A 21,427-nucleotide genomic window follows, 5' to 3' on the forward strand; every position below is an offset into this window, starting at 1 on the left:
TCTAACATTTATTACTTTCAAGCACTATACTAAGTATTTCACAAGTACTATAGAATTTAACTCCCGAGCAACCCCGTGGGGGTAATCAGGCTTTATTAACCTCATCTGTCAACAGCCATCCATGGTGGAGAGCCACAGTCAGGTTTAAGTAGGCCGTATCAAATTAATCCAAAGTAATCGACACCCCGTCAGTCAACAATAGGTGTTTCATCAACGTACTTTTTGGAGAAACCCCCTGAATTCCCCGCTTTACCTTTATCTCTTGGGACCGAAACCTACTCGGCGGCTGCTAACCCTTAAGGGAGTTTCCTGGAGAATCTGAGCACCCTTGGTGGAGGAGCAGCAGCTGCTCAGACCTACGAACCAAGCAAGGCAATCTCAGGACTCCCAGAGTGCCGGGGAGGAAAGAAGAAACAGGTCAGTTAGCGCGAACTGGATTCTTGTGCCTCTGGGTGACGAAAGGTGAAGGGATTGTACGCTTCGCCCACGCCAGCCTGGGGCTTGGGATCTCCTGACCCGACCGGGAACCACGGTGCGTTTCCCCAACTACACCGCACGTCAAGGGCTAGGGCGACTTAGTCCCACCCACCTTCTCCGCCCCATCGTCAGTTTGGCGCTAGGACCCCACGACCCTCAACCCGGCCCTCTCCTCCCACTCGGGCCAGATCTGGCCTTCGATTGGTGCTCGCGGGCGAGATTCCCGCCCCCGCCCCTTCCGTCATTGCCAAGATGGCGCCGGTCGCGGTGGCCGCGGCGGCTACAGTCGGAGAAAGAGGCGGAGGCAGTGGCTGCCGCGAGGGGAGGGGGAGTCCCGTCTGACTGAGACGGCAGGCCTGGGCGGGCGGGGGTGCCGCGGAGGGCGGAGCGCCGGGCTGGGGATGAGCTAAGCGGGCTCAGAGCGCCGCGGCATTCAGCCCCTCGTGTCCCGCTACCGCGCGTGAGGGAATCCGGCGCCGCTCTCCAAGCTTGATCCGCTGCTCGCATGGGAGCCAGCTGGGAGGTGAGTGCAGGGGCGGCGACCCGGGCAGCGGTGGCAGGTGGAGCTGTCACGGCCCGGAGAGGTGACAGCCGGGGACGCGGGAGCGGGGCGGGCGGGTTCGGGGAGGCGGCACGGATGGCCGCGACCTCTGCCCGAGAGCTCCTGAGATCCGGGAGGTGCTCCATGGCTCGGTCCGCCCCGGGATGGCGCGGCGGTGCTGAGAGTAGCACCCGCGTCTCTGCGTCGGACGCGTGGGGGGCTTCTGTGTTTTCATTCCAGATTTTCTATTCCAGGCTGGCCTGGGGCTGTTGTTATTTGGGAGTGGGGGCGGGGAGGGGGAGGTCCTGGATCTGGGATTTTGACAAGCCTGTTACGTAAGTCGGAGGTGGCTTCCCGGAATCCCACCTGCTCGGTATCTGAGACAGGCGGCGGGGGGAGCCCGGGGTGCCTGCAGGCCCACTTTTCCTCCCAGGGTCTGCCCAGCCTTCCCCGGCCCGCGGGCACGGGTTCTGCGTGAGCGCGGCCAGCGTCCAAGTTGGCCAGTTTTTTTCTAGTCTTTTTGGGGGGGGGGGGGTGGTGGGGGAAGGGAACGGTTCCAGGTTACCACCATTCCCTTTGAAGTTTATTGCTTTCTGGAGATGGGGGGCAGGAAAAACAGTAAAAAGCTTGTGTCCTAAAATTGGGTCGCAGCGACGGCTTTTCATTATCTTGCTTTTAAATGACAGATGTGCTGGAAGATTTTTGTTGTTGTTCCAATGTGCTTTTAATTCAAACGTATGGTTACGCCTAGAGCCATAGAGAGAGGTTTTTGTCTTATAGGACAGTTATTTCTTGTTTGCAACAGCAGGACAGGCATCAGTCAACAGGCATGTATTTATTTGAGGAGAAAACGCGTGTCAGCCAACTAGAGACCCGTGAGGGCAGAAATTGTATTACTCTGTGAATATGTTATTCTTTAAAATGTATGATACGTTAATGAAAAGAATAGCCCGAATGTAAAAGAAGCAGTTTTACAAGATTACAAGCTGTTATTTGGTGTGTATATAGTCTCATTCTATTTTCTGTTTACCCTAGTCTACCTCTTCTCTCCTTGGGGGAGGAGGTGGAGACACCTGTAAACAGCGTAGCCCCGGTTACGCTAATCTATTGTAGTACATTTGGGATTATTTTAAAAAGTATTCTGGGGGACCTAAGATTGGGTAATAAGTAAGGACTCTTGAGCAAGTTATTCAGTTTATGTTGATAGCGGTTCTGGGATTCGACTTCTGAAAACTTAAGTATACAAAATTTCTGAGCTGTTTGAACCCTGTTTGAACTTAAAATAAAATATTATATTTGGCTTCTTTTTTGGAAACTTTGTTTTGGGCAGAATTAAACATTTTCGGCAATTTTTACTTCATTTTCACAATTTCCCTTTGAACCACAGCTCTCAGTAGGAGTCCAGAATAGCATATGTTATCATCATCATTATATATAATATGTTACATAATTTTCTTTTTCTGAATGATTAAACATAGACCTACTTCACTGTGGAGTTTAATTTTTGTTTTGTATTATTTTTTAAGCCCCTTCCATTCTGGGATCACTGTGGAATTTTATAACAATGTACTTGCTAAGAAAGTTAATTGATCTTGATACCAGTCGCAAATTGGGAATAAATATAAATAAATTTTGGCCCAAGTTTTAAACTTATATACACAAATTTACATTTTTGAAAATTGGTGAAGCAATATGAATTTTTTGTCTGTGCAAGAGAGCCAGGAAGTTGATGCTGATTTGTTCTGAACTTTTCCACATGAATTACCACTGGTTTAAAGAGTTATTGATTCTCAAGTTCCTGGAACTGTTGTCCTATTTCTGGTAACTTGAATAGTATTTAGTATAATTGGGAGGCTGGAAGAAGTAAGAGACTGCATGACATTTATTAATTCATTGAAAAAATTATGGCAGAATTGTAAAATAAAATTAGCTGGGATTAATAGAATTGTAAAATAAAAGTAGCTGGGACTACAGGCGTGCACCACCGTGCTTGGCTAATTTTTGTATTTTTTGAGACAGGGTTTCGCCATGTTGCCCAGACTGGTTTTGAACTTGTGAGCCCAAGCAATCTGCCCGCCTTGGCCTCCCAAAGTGCTGAGATTACAGGCATGAGCTACCGCACCTGGCCAGTTATTAATCTTATAACTGCTATTATAAAACTTGGTTTTCCACTGAGTGGTATTAGTTACATTATATTTTGTTGTTTGCAGAATTTTTCAAAGCATTCTATGTCCTACAAAACCTAGTTGAAGCACTGATGCAGATAGAGGTGTTTGGTATATAATAAGTAGGAATTAAATAGATGGTGCGTTCTAGGTGGAAAACAAAAGTTGCTCTAGCAGGAAAATTGACTTGTTATTCTTGCCTTCTCTGATGTCAGAGACTTATTTTTGTGGGATTTTTCCTTTTTCCTACCACAGGTAGAAGAAGAGTGACTGAGAATAGCTGATACATTTTTCTTCCTTTCTTATTTATTTATTTATTTTTTTATCTAATACCCTAGAATGATTCTTTATTCAGTAGAATTTGTGGGAGGATGCTGGGGGTGGAGGGAGTCAAGCACACCACACTTTATTATTGTATATCATAGTTATCACTTTGAATTCTACAAGACCAATGTAGAAATGTACTTTTAAGAAGTGATTAGGCCCTATGAGGTGGCTCATGCCTGTTATTACAGCCCTTTGGGAGGCCAAGGCAGGAGGATCCCTTGAGCCCAGGAGTTTGAGACTGCCCTGAGTTATGATTGTGCCACTGCACTCCAAACTGAGCAACAGAGTAAGACCCTGTCTCAAAAAACAAAAAGTTTTTTTAAAACTTAGCATTTTATAAGAGTGGAAAAATTTTAATAGTCAAATGCATTATAATATGGGAATGGTGAAATTAATGATTATCTATATGGTGGATACAGCTTCTAAAAATCATTTTAAAAATGTACTGACATAAGAAAGTACAATATAATGTTAAGAGAAAAATTAGAATATAAAGAAACATATACATGTAAATGGCAAAAAGATTTGCAGGAGACATATAAAATAGTAAGAGATGTTATCCCTGGGTGATAGGATTATGGGTAATTTTTATTTTAGTTTTTATGCTTTTCTCTGTTCTGAATAATTACTACTTTTTTTTTTTTTTTTTTTTTTGGAGATAAGGCCTGGCTCTATCACCCAGGCTGGAGTGCAGTGGTGCGATCTCAGCTCACTGCAACCTCCACCTCCTGGGCTCAAGCCATCCTCCCACCTTGGCCTCTTAAGTAGCTGGGACTACAGGCGTGCACCACCGTGCTTGGCTAATTTTTGTATTTTTTGAGATGGGATTTTGCCATGTTGCCCAGACTGGTCTTGAACTCGTGAGCCCAAGCAGTCTGCCTGCATTGGCCTCCCAAAGTGCTGGGATTACCGCACCTGCCAGTTATTACTTTTATAATTACAAAGAAGACATTGAAATATTTTCAAGGGTCATAGGAGAAAATACTGAAAATCCCAAATAACTATTGCTACAGTAGGAAGACTATCTTAAGATTCATTGTTAGCAAAACTAACCCAAAATATCATGCTTATTTGCATTACACAATAATAGACACAACTTGTAATTTAGATGAAGGTGTTCTCTTAACCAGCACTGGCAGGCGCAGTGGCTCACGCCTGTAATCCAAGCACTTTGGGAGGCCGAGGCGGGCGGATCACAAGGTCAGGAGATCGAGACCATCCTGGCTAACACGGTGAAACCCTGTCTCTACTAAAATACAAAAAATTAGCTGGGTGTGGCGGCGGGCGCCTGTAGTCCCAGCTACTCGGGAGGCTGAGGCAGGAGAATGGCGTGAACCTGGGAGGTGGAGCTTGCAGTGAGCCGAGATCATGCCACTGCACCCCAGCCTGGGCGACAGAGCGAAGACTCTGTCTCAAAAAATAAAAAAATAAAAAAAAAACCAGCACTAACCTTGTAATACTTTTACATATGTGGATTTTTGTGTCATTAAACATTGCTTCTCTCCAAGCTTTTTCTTTCCTCCACCAAAGCTGTTCTGTGTTGACAGTGCCACCTATTGATGGATTCCTCTTAGTCATTTCCCCATTACTTCATCAGTCAGTAGGCAATGGTCTTTGATTATGAGATGCCAGATAATTTGCTAGTTACTGAGATTACAAAGGTAAATAAATGAATAGTGATTTCTGCCCTCAGACTCTGGGTCAGAATGCTTTTTTTGCTTTTTGGACCATCAGTACATATTGTGTACTCTGCTTTTCCTGTTTCTCTGCCAATAGCCTGGCACCTCAGGCAGTATTTTTTTCCTGGTGCTCATATCCTTTTGTAACTTTCTTCATGGGAAGGTATGCTGTGAGTTCTAGACAACAAATTTACAAATAAATTTTTGAAACGTTACTTGATTGTAGGTTTGGGAATCCTATATTTAGAAGGGCTGCATATATATTCATCTATGGCCGTTATTATTTTTAAAATGTGTGACACTTTCTTAGTTCCTTCTTTGTGCTTCCTTCTGTTAAAAATCACAAGTAGAAAGCAAGAGAGAGGAGACAAAAGATAAAGAGGTAGAAAGATATCAAGGGAATTTTCCTACTAGTGTTATACTTTATTTTCACTGAGAATAGTGAGTCATTAAAATGTATAGTAAGAGAGATACTGTTTCTGATATACTTTGTTAAAACCTGTCTCCCTTGATCTGTATAAAAATGTGTTTCCATATGTATGTTAAAGTGTATATACATACATAAGCTCACACAGTTTAGCTGTTTTTGTTTTCAAATGAAAGCTGAAATATGAAGATCAGAACTTTATTAAATTTCCTAACTTTATTGTAATATTGTTTTGTAGATGAGAGATTTTTATTTTTGAAAAGTTTTAAAAATAAATAGCAAAAATGTATACACCCACATACCCACATATAAAATGTTAACATATTTCGTTTTTGCTTCAGATATATATTTAATTTAAAATAACTATTTATATCATAGTTATCACATTGAATTCTAAAAGAGCAATGTAGAACTTTATACTTTTCTTGAATATCACAGATCGTGTTAAAGTCCCTTTTGTTCTCCCCAGTTTTATCCTCCTCACCTTCATCTCCCCTCCCAGAGGAAATTGTTGTAATGAATTTGATTTGTATCCTTCTAGTTTATCTTTTAATAAACTATATATATGAACAATGACATGGCATTGCTTTGGGTGCTTTTGAAGAACATGTACATTGGAGTACATTTCAAATCATACTCCCTTGGTGTGAATCTTGACTCTGCTACTTAATTTTGTGACCTTAGGTAAGTTATTTAATCCTTGACGTGCCTCAGTGTCTTCATCTATCACATAGGGATGATAGAGGTGTGCACTTCATACAATTGTTGTAAAAATTAAATAAGCTTATTTGTTTTACTTATTTTTTTTTTTTTTTTTTTGAGACGGAGTCTCGGTCTGTCACCCAGGCTGGAGTGCAGTGGCGCGATCTCGGCTCACTGCAAGCTCCGCCTCCTGGGTTCACGCCATTCTCCTGCCTCAGCCTCTCCGAGTAGCTGGGACTACAGGCGCCCGCCACCACGCCCGGCTAATTTTTTTTTTTTGTATTTTTAGTAGAGACGGGGTTTCACCGTGGTCTCGATCTCCTGACCTGGTGATCCGCCCGCCTCGGCCTCCCAAAGTGCTGGGATTACAAGCGTGAGCCACCGCGCCCGGCCTGTTTTACTTACTTTTATTAATTTTTTTTTCTTTTTAGAGACTGGGTTTCATCATGTTGCCCCGGCTGGTCTCAAACTCCTGGGCTCAAGCGATCCTACCGCCTTGGCCTCCCAAAGTGCTGGGATTACAGGCATGAGCAACTGTGCCTGGCCTAAATGAGCTAATTTATATAAGGTGGTTAAAACTGAGCCTGGTACTAAAAAAAAACATGTATGTTCTAGTAAGTTTAAGCAGCTATTAATATGATTATGTCATGGTATAATGGATTTTAAAGCTTGCTTTTTTCATTTTATTTTTTTCTGCCCTCAATCCTTGTTGACACTGTAGGTCTAGTTCATTTATTTACACAGCTGTATAGTGTTCCAGTGAATGAATATATACAATTTATCATTTCCTCTATTGATGAGCATTTAAATTGTTCTCATTTTTTATCTATTATAAACATTGCCTCATGAATATTCTTGTAGCTCCTGAAGCAACATGCCATAGTTTCTCCAGGTCATATACCTGACTGTCAAATTGCTGGGTCCTGGGATATAAATATTTTTCCCTTTATAAGATATTTATAGGATATTGCAAACAATTTCTGTTTTTTTCATATCCTTGCCAGCAGTTAGTGTTATCAAATTCTTTGATTTCTTACTGATTTGTAAGTTTTTTTGTTTTTAGGTATTTTCAGGATAGTTACAAATGTTAGGAAAACTTATTTTTATTTGGCTTTTGAAGTTTCCAGATCTCTTGAACAGTGACCAATATGGACCCAAGTTACTGTAATTTTGTCCTATAGTATATATTGTTGATAGTGAGCTTTCCAATGTACTTTCTCCTAGTATGTTTAGTTATGTTCCTTTTCTGAGACCATGAGAAAGTGTTTCAGTGTTTCAGAATTCAATGTGATAACTATTATATAGTTATTTTCTATTAAATATATATCTGAAGCAAAAATGAAACATGTTAATGCTTCATACATGAGTATGTGAGTGTATACTACATTTTTTGGTAATTTTATTTTTAAAACTTTTCAAAAATAAAAATGTCTCATGTACAAAACAATGTAACAACAAAAAGAATTTAATAATTTTTTTTTTTTTTTTTTGGAGACAGGATGTTGCTCTGTCACCCAAGTTGGAGTGCGGTGGTGTGATCATGGCTCACTGCAGCCTCAACCCCTTGGGCTCAAATGATCCTCCTACCACAGCCTCCCGAGTAGCTGGGACTACAGGCACATGCCACCATTCCTGGCTAACTTTTTTTTTTTTTCTTGTAGAGACTAGGTTTTGCCATGTTGCCCAGACTGGTCTCAAACTATGTGCCTGCCTTGGCCCCCCAAAGTGCTGGAATTATAATCGTGAGCCACCATGCCCAGCCTTTATAAATTTCGGATCTTTGTATTTCGGCTTTCATTTAGAAACAAAAAAAATATTTACCACTACAAAAGCTGTGTGGAATTTTTTTTTTTTGGAGACAGAGTCTCGTTCTGTCACCCAGGCTGGAGTGCAGTGGTGGCTCACTGCAACCTCTGCCTCCCAGGTTCAAGCAATTCTTGTGGTTCAGCCCTCCCAAGTAGCTGGGACTACAGGCATATACCACCATGCCTTGCTAATTTTTGTATTTTTTGTTAGAGGTGGGGTTTCACCATCTTGGACAGGCTGGTCTTAAACTCCTGACCTAAAGTGATCCTCCCGCCTTAGGCTCCCAAAGTGCTGGGATTACAGGCATGAGACACTGTGCCCGGCCCAGGTGGAATTTTTATTGATACAATTAGTACCACAGTTTTGCTTTAGTCCCAAATTTGAGTGGCCTCCTACCTGCTTGGAGGAGGGTTTTCTGCTCCTGTAGTGCTTACCAGTTAAGGAATCAAAATGTGCACATAAAAAAATGGCTTATAGGCACTCACACATACAGTATTATAAATGGTTCATCAATGTTGAGATTATTTTGCACAATACTACCTGTATTTCTGTTTTTGTCCAACCCACTATACATGACTTAAAGGACTAAAATCAGATTGGTTAAGGCAATAACTTCCCCATATTTTTATTACTTTTATTTAATTTGAATAAATGTTTTCTTATAGACTATGTTTAGATTTACAGAAAAGTTACAGAGTTAAGGTATACCTTGCACCCAGTTTCCCCTATATATATATTTTTTTGTAATAAATGGGGGTCTCGTCATGTTGCCAATATCTGACATTTCAATGTTAAATTTGTCACCGTTAAGGAACCAATATTAGTACATTACTACTAACTAAAATTCATTTATTTGGATTTTGTTAGTTTTTACCTAAGGTTCTTTTTTGGTTCCAGGATCCTATCCAGAATACGACAATACATTTAGTTAACATCTTTCCTTAGCCTGTCTGGGCTGTGATGGCATTTCAGACTTTCCTTGTTTTTGATGACTTTGATAGTTTTGAGGAGTATTGGTCAGGGATTTTGTAGAATGTCCCTCAGTTGGGGTTTGTTTGATGTTTTCTTCATGGTTAGACTGGGATTATGGGTTTGGGGGAGGACAGTCACAGAGATAAAGTGCCACTCTCATTGCATCATATCAAGGGGAAATATTATCAGTACGGCTTATCACTGATATTGTTAACCTGGGTCACCAGGCTGAGCTAGTGTTTGCCAGGTTTCTCTACTGTGATGTTTTCCCATACTCTTCTTTTTGGAAACAAGTCATTAAGTGTAGACCACACTCAGTATATACACTATAGTATAGTGTATATACCTGAGGTTTAGTCAGTGGGTCTGTTTTCTTAAAGGGGAGCTGTCTATAAAATTATTTGGAATTCTTCTGCTATGGATAGTCTTTTTTTCTTCCCTGTTTATATATTTACTCAACCATTTATTTATGTATGGACTCATAGATGTTTATTTTATACTTGGGGTCATAATCCTATACTACTTTATTTATTTTGTTGCTCAAATTGTTCTACCAATAGGACATACTCCATTGTTTTGTTTTTTAAGTACTTCCTTACTTTCTGGCACTACAAGAAGTTCCAGACTCATCTTGTATATTTCCTGCCCCAGCCCTAGAATCAGCCATTTTTCCAAGGATCCCTGGTTCTGTTTTTTGGTGAACCCTGTGAGAAACCAAGAGCTGGTTACTCAGTGTGCTCATTGCTGTTGGAATATCATGACTTCTAGGCCTTTTCAGTGTATAGACCTGGAAAATATATGTATGTATACACATATATAACTATTATCTGTATCTATATTGAGGTAAACATGAGTTCATACTGATGTCTTTGACTATCAGTACTATATAGTTCATTTTAGCTTTACTCTGTTATCTATTACCTCCCTCTCCAAAAGTGAGAAATCTGGCCCAGCCATCTGACATCCATTAACTTATTTGTTCAGTCCCATCGTCCATGTACAGCACTTTTAGAATTGTTAACCTGTATCTCCATGAGAAATGCCTTTACCAAAAAAGAGCAGTGCTTATGTACAGTTCTTTTTGTTGTTAGAGTTTCCAGTTTCAAGTTTCCCAAAGTTACTTAAATCAAACCTTTTCCCCTGACATCTGTATTTTAGTTTTATTTTTTAATAAATTGATCTAAATTACATAGTAATTATATATAAAGCTTATAAAAAATTTCCCTTGCTCAACTAAAGATCTTTAGCTTCAGATGTGTTTTTTTTCCTCCGAACTTTTGTGGCCAAAAAAAAAAAAAAAGATCCCTTCCATCAGTAGTATTTCCTGAGGTTTAGTCAGAATAGCACTTCTTCATTTGGTTGTTAGTTGACATCTTTACATTTGGACTAAGAATTATTATTGCTTCAGATATTTTTAGTGGTACATATTGATAAATGCTCTTTGATAGAGCATTAAGATTACTGCAACTAAACAAATATGTAATAATATTTGAGCACTTAAAATGTACCTGTATTCTTGTAGTAACTTTGTATGTTTTAGCTAATTTAACTCCCCCAAGAAGTCTATGAGGTAAATAATTATTTTGACATTTTGACCATTTATTTTTATTTTATTTTTTGTTTTCAGGGTATGTGTATGTGTGTGTTATTTCGCCCATTTTAAAGATGAAGAAGTTAAGACACAGAGAGAGGTTAAACAACTTTCCGAGGCCACATTGCTAGTAAATGACAAAGCTGCAGTTTGCAACCAGTCTGATGGTGGAGCCTGCACTCTTAATCACTTTGGCATATTATCTTTAAATAAATAAGAAAAGTTCGAAGAGTAGTAAGGGTTATGAAGGAAGTAAAACAGGGTGATCTGAGAGAATGAACGAAAGAGGGTCCTTAGAGTACTTCTTGGGGAAGCCATCTCTTGGGAGATTGACACTCAACAAGCAAGAAGGAGCCAGAAATGTGAAGAGCTGAGTGAGGAAAGAGGAATATCAAGTGCAAAGCCTTGCAATGCAAAGGGGCCTGGGATGTTTGAGAGCAGAAAGGCACCTGATGTGGCTAGGTGTGGTGAACAAGGGTGAAAACAGTCTATGAGGGCCTGTAACACTTATTATATGTGAGGTCCCATGTAGTACATTGTTCAGTATTCACAGTCATCTACTATCTCAGTTTTGCAGATGAGAAAATTGATAGAGTTGTCTGTATCAACGACAAGGGCCCTTGTGGGGCCCTAAAATCCTTTTTCTCTTATTTACTCTTTATCCCACTGTAGTTTAATTTCTACTTTTTCATATCACTAAACTTGCTCTTGTAAAGTAACCAGTGACAATAATACTTTCTCAAGAAACTCTGCCCCATGACTTCCACTATGCCATCCCCTTTTGTGTATTGTCTGCCTGTCCCATAAACAGTGGTGTTTCTGAGTTGGCCAGTTGCTCTTCTTAGCCTTCACATTGTTCTAAGTTACAGTTATCCCTATAGTTTCAGTTACCATGTATCTACCCATTACTCCCCAGGCCATTTTTTCCAGCATCAGTGTCTTTCCAAAGCATCAGATTAGATTATTTTATTTATCGTCTTCACTTCAACTCTTCTTGTCCAAACTGGACTTTATTTACCTATCTATAGTTTTTCTTTCAAAGACATCATTGACTACTGTTGACTTCATCAACCAAGGAAGAAACTTTGAAATCATTCATGATTTCTTCCATCTCCCTCTCTCTCTCTCTCATTCCTTACATCCATTTATTTACTGAATTCTGCTGGATTTATCTCCTGAATATTTTTTGGATCAGTCACTTCCCCAGCATCTTGTTCCAACTTCTGCGTTATTAGGAACTATTTCATTACCTTTTCATAGTTTTCCTGTCTTCAGTTTTATCTCCTTGAGATTCACCTTCTGAGAATTGCTAGAATTGTATGTTTGAAACATAAACCTGAAAATTCTTTATTGACTCCCCATTGTCAACATGATAAAGTTTTAATATGTCATTAAAACTCTCCATGACTTGGCTTCTACCTGGTTCTCTAATCTTAACACTAGTAATTTCTGCCTTCTACTTTCCACTCCACCTCTGCAGAGCTACTTTTTGAAGATTTGCTGAATATACGTACTATTTCTGGATTGTTGACCATTGCTTATGTAGTCCTTCTGCCTGGAATGCCTTTGTTTCCTCCTTCCTTTTTCTTTTGCCTACCTAACTCCATTACAACTTTTAGGACTCAGCCGGGCATTACTTTCTCTAGAACGCCTTCTCAGATCCATGCTCTTACCTGGATAATTGGGTCCCTCCTGGAATAATCTATTGGTAACTATGTTATAGCTCAAGCACCCAGACCAGAGATGGCACTCAGTAAGAATTTATGGAATGAACTATAGTATTGGAGAAGCAGGATAAAGTAGTTGGCTCCAGACCCAGACTGCCTGGGATTGAAACCTGACTTTGCTGTTTGACTGTGTTAACTCTGTGTACCTCATTTTCTTCCCTGTAAATGGGGTTAATGATGCCTTCATAAGGTATTTGTGAAGCTTAAGTTTGCTAGTGCAAGTAAAGTACTTAGAACAAGGCCTATGACTAATATTCAGTAAGTAAGCTATTATAACTATTGTTGCCCTTAAATATTTTAATTTATGTATCTTCTCCACCAGGCTATGAATTAGTGAATGAAACAATTAACCAAGTAATCCTGGGTTTTAAAGTGAAAGACACAACCCTAGCTTTTGAAAATGTCATGGCAAGTTGACCATTAGTCTTTCTAGGAGGTCCAACATTTGGTGTCCTGTCACAAATTTGAAATTGGCGTCGATGATGATTAGTATTTCTTAATTGTACCACTTAATTAGTTGCTTATTTAAAATTCAGCATACTTTTCTTATTAATAGCACTGTTTAAACTCTAGGAATGCCCTTTACTTACTTTTAATCTTCATTTAATCTGTATTGTAGCATTTAACTAGCCTTTCCTCTTTTGGATTAAGGCATGAGGGAGGTAGCTGTACTAAGACTGTATTTTTTTATTCGGGCATAAATGAAAGCATGTTATAGAGAAAGGTTGAACAAGAGCACAGAATGGGCCTAGCCGGGTGGTGCACACCTGTAATCCCAGCACTTTGGGAGGCCAAGGTGGATGGATCTCTCGAGCCCGCAATATGTCATTAAAAATTATTGATACCTCTGCCTTCTTCCATTGTTGTAAACAGTTACAATAAATCTTTACTTAACCTTTTTTTTTTTCCTGCTAGGTGTGATGGCTCATGCCTGTAATCCCAGTGCTTTGGGAGGCCAAGGCAGGAGGATCACTTGAGCCCAGGAGTTTGAGACTAGCCTGGGCAACATAGCTAGACCCCATTTCTCCAAAAATAAAAAAATAAATAAAGTCCAGACACTGTGGCTCACACCTGTAATCCCAGCCTGGCCAACATGGCAAAACCCCATCTCTACTAAAAATACAAAAATTAGCTGGGCGTGGTGGTATATGCCTGTAATCCCAGCTACTTGGCAGACTGAGGCACAAGAATTGCTTGATCCTAGGAGGCAGAGGTTGCAGTGAGCTGAGATCACGCTACTGCACTCTAGCCTGGGTGACAGAGTGAGACTCTTTCTCAAAAACAAACAAAAAACACCAGCTAGCCAGGCATGGTAGTGTTCCCCTGTAGAGGCTGAGGTGGGAGGATCACTTGAGCCCAGGAGTTGGAGGCAGCAGTGAGCTATGATTGTGCCACACACCCCAGCCTCAGCAACAGTTTCTTGTCTTTAAAAACAAAACAAAACAAAAAAACAGCTTTTTTTCCTTCTCTTTTTTTTTTTTTTTTTTTTTGAGACAGAGTCTTACTCTATCTCCCAGGCTGGGGTGCAATCTTGGCTTACTGCAACCTCTGCCTCCCAGGTTCAAGCGATTCTCCTGCCTCAGCCTCCCGAGTAGCTGGGATTATAGGTGCGCACCACCATGCCTGGCTAATTTTTGTATTTTTAGTAGAGATGGGGTTTCACGATGTTGGCCAGGATGGTCTTGAACTCCTGATCCCAGACGATCCACCTGCCTTGGCCTCCCAAAGTGCTAGGATTACAGGTGTGAGCCACTGCACCTGGCCTTTTTCCTTCTCTTGAATTTGTATCTTGAGATTAACAAAGTTTTTTAGTTCTTCTAATTTTTATTTATTTATTCTAGACATGCGGTCTCGCCATATTCCCCAGGTTGGCCTCAAATTCCTGGGCTCAAGCCATCTTACTGTCTCTGCCTTCTGAGTAGCTGAAACTGTAGGCATGCACCACCTTGTGGGGCCCTAAAATCCTTTTTATGGCAGTCAGTATTTAATTTTTCATAAACCTTTGTTTTACTCTAAGTTTAACATTTTTCATTTTTTCTGAATACTAGAACTATCTATATAATCTTGGAAAATTTCATAAAAGTACTATTTGTTTTGTTTTTATCTCTGAACTTGCTGTTCACATGTAGATTTTCCCAATCTTGCTAAGCTTTAATTACGTGAGACTGGCCAGTTTCACTTGTAAGTTTGTCGTTTTTTTGTTGTTTTTTTTTTTAAGACGGAGTCTCGCTCTGTCGCCCAGGCTGGAGTGCAGTGGCGCGATCTCGGCTCACTGCAAGCTCCGCCTCCCGGGTTCACGCCATTCTCCTGCCTCAGCCTCTCCGAGTAGCTGGGACTACAGGCGCCCGCCACCACGCCCGGCTAATTTTTTGTATTTTTAGTAGAGACGGGGTTTCACCGTGGTCTCGATCTCCTGACCTCGTGATCCGCCCGCCTCGGCCTCCCAAAGTGCTGGGATTACAAGCGTGAGCCACCGCGCCCGGCCCGGCTAATTTTTTTTTGTATTTTTAGTAGAGACGGGGTTTCACCGTGGTCTCAATCTCCTGACCTCGTGATCCGCCCGCCTCGGCCTCCCAAAGTGCTGGGATTACAAGCGTGAGCCACCGCGCCCGGCCAGTTTGTCTTGTTTTAAACCTGGGAACAAGCCGGGCATAGTGGCTCATGCCTGTAATCCCAGCACTCTGGGATAAGTTTTACTGTGGGTAAAATGCTACCAAACAGCATCGCATGCTACAGAGAAATCTTTCATGAAAGGAAGAGTCAATCAATGTGGCAAATTTCGTTGTCTTCTTTTAAGAAATTGCCACAGCCACCTGAACCTTTAGCCACCACTACACTGATCAGTCAGCAGCCATCAACATCTCTAGGCAAGACCCTCCATCAGCAAAAAGATTACCACTTGCTGAAGGCTCCCATGATTGTTAGCATTTTTTGCCATAAGTATTTTAAAATTAAGATATGTACTTTTTTTTTTTAGATGTAATGCAATTGCATACTTAGACTATGGTATAAATATAATGGTTTTCTTTTAGTTGTCGAATGATCCTTTTTTGAAATATTTTTCGTTGTGCTTCTTAACTAGCTGGGCGTTCCACCACACCACTGTTGATGTTGTCTATGATGCCATGAGGATGGCAGCCATCAGCATTGCAGCCCATAGACTGGGCAGTCCCCAGGATCTCTTTAATGGTTCCAGAGTTCTTTGGCTAAAGATAGGTGCCTCATCTGTCGATCAATGTTGACAGCCTCATCAAAAGTGGTATTTCCACTTAGTTTAATGTTTTTCTGTTTCTGTCTCTTGGTGCTTCTTTGAGGGCTTTGATGATCAGTGCAGAGGCAGAAGGTACCACCTCAGTCTGGGCCTGTCTGCTCTGAATAGTCAGTTTCACAGTTATCTTCAGACCCTCCCAGTCACCAGTTGCTTTGGCAATGTCATCACCAACTGTTTTTGGAGACAGACCTAGGGAACCAGTCTTTGGGGACCAGCACAGATGTGGCACTGAATTCACCCCTGGTGCACCTCAGGTATACAACTTTGATCTCATTGAGGTTGAACTTTGGTGGCATGGTGGAGGCAGCTGGTGTCAGGTGAACCCAGATTTGGGACAACTGAAGAAAGTTGCACGTTGGCCTCCTCTGAGCTGAAAGCAACATAGCTTTCTTTTTTTTTTTTTTTGATACGGAGTCTCGCTGTGTCACCCAGGCTGGAGTGCAGTGGCATGATCTCGGCTCACTGCAACCTCTGCCTCCCAGGTTCAAGCGATTCTCCTGCCTCAGCCTCCTGAGTAGCTGGGATTATGGGCGTGTGCCACCATGCCCAGATAATTTTGTATTTTTAGTAGAGACAGAGTTTCACTGTTAGCTAGGATGGTCTCGATCTCCTGACCTCATGATCCGCCCGCCTCGGCCTCTCAAAGTGCTGGGATTACAGGCGCGAGCCACTGCATCCGGCCTGCAACATAACTTTTTATATGCACTAGGAAACCAAAAAATTCATGTGACTTCCTTTATTGTGATATTGGCTTTATTGTAGTGATGTGGAACCTAACATATAGTATTTCTGAGGTATAGCTGTAATGACTGTGGCACTGGGGAACGCTTTTTTTTTTTTTTTTTTTAGGTCACTGTATTTTACCACTGAGTATTTTAGTTGAGGACTCTGAAATGTCATGTTTTTAAGATAAATGGGTGTAGATGGGTGGGGAAAACTATAGAATGTTACTTTGGCTTGTTAGATAAGACTGGCTGTTATCACCAGAGAAGAAAAACCTCACCCCCTTTTTGGTCAAAATTGTAGTAACTGATACTATTTTTCTTTAAAAAATAATTTGTTCAGATAAAGTCTAAGAAATTCCCTATTAATCTGTCATTTTTTCTGGACACCAGAACTTTGTAATACAATTTTATTCATACTCACTCATAACTACACTGAAGTTGGATTTATAGAATATTGTTTGAACCTGCTAGGTTTGGTGAATATTTTTCATTTTATTGTGCTGAGGAATATCTGAAGATACCAGCTTAACGGCCTTTTTTTCTTTTGATATGGAGTCTCCCTCTGTCGCCCAGGCTGGAGTGCATTGGCCTGATGTCAGCTCACTGCAACCTCTGCCTCCGGGTTCAAGCGATTCTCCTGCCTCAGCCTTCCAGTAGCTGGGACTACAGGCGCATCCCACCATGCCCAGCTAACTTTTTATATTTTTAGTAGAGACAGGGTTTCACCATATTGGCCAGGCTGGTCTCAAACTCCTGACCTCATGATCTGCCCACTTTGGCCTCCCAAAGTGTTGGGATTACAGGTGTGAGCCACTGTGCCCACCCTAACAGCCATTTTTTTAAACAAAACTTTTTTTTTGCTTCCTTGATTAACTGATATTTTGCTTTTCTTTTTTGAGGTTTGTTTAATCAATTTTTTTTGTTTGTGGCCCAATGCAGTGGCTCACACCTGTAATGCTAGTACTTTGGGAGGCCAAGGCAGGCAGGTCACTTGAGATGAGCAGTTTGAGACCAGCCTGGCTAACATGACGAAACCCCATCTGTACTAAAAATACAAAAATTAGCCAGGCGTGGTGGTGCGTGCCTGTGATCCCAGCTACTTGGGAGGCTGAGGCTGGAGAATCGCTTGAACCTGGGAGGTGGAGGTTGCAGTGAGCTGAGATCGTGGCATTGCACCCCAGCCTGGTCAACAGAGTAAGACTCTGTCTTAAAAAAAAAATTATTTGTAATTTAATAAATGTAACCTGGCTTACCCAAAAAAGGGAAATTAGTTCCCATTAGGCAAAGATGCTGGAGTTTTCACAGTACCCAATGATAGAAGTACAGCCAAGACTCATGAAGGGGAAGGGAAATCAGGAACTGGAAATTTATAACCCAGGCAGCTATTTTCTTTTTTTCTTTCTTTTTTTTGAGACAGAGTCTTCCTCTGTCGCCCAGGCTGGAGTGCAGTGGTGCGATCTTGGCTCACTGCAACCTCCACTTCCTGGGTTCAAGTGATTCTCCTGCCTCAGCCTCCTGAGTAGCTGGGATTACAGGCACATGCCACCATGGCCGGCTCATTTTTGTATTTTTAGTAGAGATGGGGTTTCACTATGTTGTCCAGGCTGGCTTCGAACTCCTGGCCTCAAGTGATCCTCCTGCCTCGGCCTTCCAACGTGCTGGGATTACAGGCCACCGTGCCCCGCCCCATGCAGCTATTTTCTTACTGCCCTGGGGTAGCATGATTTCTCTGAGTCTTCCTGCTTTTCCACTTCATTTTTCTTACTTTGCATGTTGTCTTTCACCACTGCACATGGCTGGACATGTCTTCTAACTCTTAAATTCATATATTCGCTCGTGGTTCTGTGATTTCATTCTGAACCTCTGGAAGAAAATTGAGTTTGAAGCAGGTATCTCTGTCTGGTCTAATCAGCTGTGGCCGATGAAGCCAAAGGTTCATAAAACATGGCTTTCAGGCCCGATTTTTATGGAAGGGGAATGATACAGGGCATACAATTCTCAGAGGATAGATGTGTAGGTAAATAGACTTTCTAAAAGGTGGTGGATACAAAGGGATACTTAATGATTAAGAAAATTATGATTTTTATGAAATAAAAAAGATACTGCTCGGTGGCTTCATATATAGTAGGAAACTTAAAATTATTTCATCCCCAATCTATACATGATTATTGTGAAGACTAAAAATGTCTCCCTTTTTTAAGTAAAAAACAATAGAGGTGATTAGCTTCTGCATACAGAATTGGAAGTTTGAGTCATATTATTTTATGAGCATATGTGTATGATGATATATACCTTCTTTAACCTAATATTAATACCATTAATACATCACATCATTCTTTATTTAGCAAACATTTATTGACTGCCTCTTCTCTGCCAGGGAGTGTGCTAAAACAGATATTTACAGAGATGGGGGTGTAACATTGCTTACTCTCAGTGCATAATCTAGTTGAGAAGAATAGATGTTCAAAGAAATAATTAGAGTATTAATGGGATAATCATAGTAGAGATATACACAAGATACTCTAGAATCATACGAAAAGAGAATGACAGTCTCTCATGGAGAAAACAGGAAGGAAGGCTTCGAAGAACAGATCTCCAATATTACATAGCAGTTGACCATTGGAATAGAGATATTCTGATAGGAGGAACTGAATTTGCAAAGGTGGCATGGAGTTGTATAAAGGGGGAAACTGTAAATGGTTCAGTATGACTGAAGTGAATTTTTACCCCATTTAACTTAATGAAACTTAAACTAAAACTTTTTTTCATCCCTGTCCTTCACACAGTAGTAATGATTGCCTTTTTCAAGAGGCAGTTGTACATTGTAGAATACTCAAATCACTTTTTGTTATATAATTTTGATGTCATTTTGGGAATTGGGAATGAGATGTCACTGATCATTTGCTTTCAGATTCCTTTATTGCATTTTTTTTTTTTTTTTTTTTTTTTTTGAGGAGTCTTGCACTGTCACCCAGGCTGGAGTGCAGTGGCGTGATCTTGGCTCACTGCAACCTTCACCTCCCAGGTTCGAGTGATTCTTTTGCCTCAGCCTCCCAAGTAGCTGGGATTACAGGCATGCATCACCACACCCGGCTAATTTTTGTATTTTTAGTAGAGACAGGGTTTCTCCATGTTGGCCAGGCTGGTCTCGAACTCTTGACCTCAGGTGATCTGCCTGCCTCAGCCTCCCAAAGTGCTGTGATTACAGGCGTGAGCCACCATGCCTGGCCTCTTTTCTTTTCTTTTTGAGGCAGGGTGTCGCTGTGTCCCCAGGCTGGAGTGCAGTGGTGTGATCATAGCTCACTATAGCCTTGACCTCCGGGGCTCAAGCAAACCTCCCACCTCAGCCTCCTGAGTAGCTGGGACCACAGGCATGAGCAATCATGCCCAGCTAATTAAAAAATTTTTTTTGTAGAGATGGGGTCTCAAATTTTTCTAATAGTGGTTGGTTTGTTAGTTTACTTTTATGGTAGTTTTTCCTGTATAAGCCTGGACCTTCATGCAGCGGATGACTGAAAATGGTAGAGCTTATAAAGCTTATGAAGTGCATATTTTTTATTAAAGTAAACATATGGGCTGTGTGTGGTGGCTACTTGGGAGGCTGAGACAGGAGGATTGCTTGAGCCAAGGAGTTCGAAGTTAAGGCAAGCTATAATTGTGCCACTACATTCCAGCCTGGGTAACAGAGTGAAACCTTGTCTCTTAAAAAAAAAAAAAGTAAACATATGTAAAACTATTAAGTATCCATAAAAATGTTTTTTAAAAAAGCAAAAATAATACATTGTATAAGCCTAATGTAATTTTAAAACATAATCTCTAAAATCAATGTCATTCTGAAATTTTATAGTTTTAGAGAAAATAGCATATATAGGTTATTTTATAAAACAGTTTATTTTTATTTTTATTTTATTTTTTTGAGACAGGGTCTTGCTTTGCTGCCCAGGCTGGAGTGCAGTGGCACGATCTCAGCTCACTCAGCAACCTCTGCCTCCCAGGTTCAAACGATTCTCCTGTCTCAGCCTCCCAAGTAGCTGGGATTACAGGTGCACACCACCATGCCTGGCTAATTTTTTAATTTTTTATTTTAATTTTTTTGAGATGGAGTTTCGCTGTTGTTGCCCAGGCTGGAGTGCAGTGGCTTAATCTGGGCTCACTGCAACCTCCACCTCCCAGGTTCAAGCTATTCTCCTGCCTCAGCCTTCTGAGTAGCTGAGATTACAGGCATGCGCCACCACACCTGGCTAATTTTGTATTTTTAGTAGAGACTGGGTTTCTCCATGTTGGTCAGGCTGGTCTCAAATTCTTGACCTCAGGTGAGCCACCCTCCTTGGCCTTCCAAAGTGCTGGGATTACAGGCATGAGCCACTGTGCCTGGCCAATTTTTTTATTTTTAGTAGAGACAGGGTTTCATCATGTTGGCCAAGCTGGTCTCGAACTCCTGACCTCAAGTGATCCGCCAACCTTGGCCTCCAAAGTGCTGGGATTACAGGCATGAGCCACCACGCCCAGCCAATAAAACATTTCATATCAGTATTTTTCTTCATAAAATTGTACCTACTGTTAAGCAAAACCAGTGTGGGCAGTTGGCAGAATGCCTTGTGCTTCACTACCCTGATTACAGTTGATTAACACCTTTACTTCTCTTTTCAATTCCTTTATCCACTCATTCATGATTCCTCCTCCACCCCATTAAAAATAATCAACCAACCAAAAACAAATAAACAAAAAAACCCCTAAAAAGCCCAGGTTGACTGTTCTGAGAAGTGACTGAGATGAGAAGGAGACAAGGAAAGTAGTTTTAGCCAGATTTGTGGAGGCGACAGCAGTGGTATGTGTATGTTTGAAGCATGAGGTTTGTGATAAAAGCGACAAAAGTGACCAGTCTTCCTTTTGTCACTTTTATCTTTCAAATATGTTTCCCTCTAACTTTATCGAGGTATATTCAAATATACTTTTGATACTGTCCAGGAAGGAAATGGTGAGTAAAGAAAAGGTGATATCCCTTGTGCTTGTTCCT

General features: G+C 41.1%; 1 protein-coding gene and 1 pseudogene across 8 annotated transcripts in view; one reads left to right on the top strand and one right to left on the bottom strand.

Annotated features, from left to right (window-relative positions):
- The first annotated feature begins 300 nt into the window (after positions 1 to 300).
- Positions 301 to 21,427, top strand: part of DENND4A (DENN domain containing 4A) — a 147,585-nt gene continuing 126,458 nt past the window's right edge. For 4 of the 8 annotated variants that reach the window (XM_063638849.1, XM_055278093.2, XM_063638851.1 and 1 more), the window contains exon 1: positions 761 to 1,000. The gene's annotated coding sequence lies outside the window, so the exon portion shown is untranslated. Of the gene's footprint in view, positions 418 to 702; positions 1,001 to 21,427 lie in introns of those variants that run through there. The other 4 variants (XM_063638850.1, XM_063638848.1, XM_063638853.1 and 1 more) reach the window with 4 other exon arrangements.
- LOC134736610 (large ribosomal subunit protein uL11-like) lies at positions 15,489 to 15,994 on the bottom strand (annotated as a pseudogene).

This window comes from Symphalangus syndactylus, chromosome 5, assembly GCF_028878055.3.
Source record: "Symphalangus syndactylus isolate Jambi chromosome 5, NHGRI_mSymSyn1-v2.1_pri, whole genome shotgun sequence".
Classification (NCBI taxonomy): Eukaryota; Metazoa; Chordata; class Mammalia; order Primates; family Hylobatidae; genus Symphalangus; species Symphalangus syndactylus.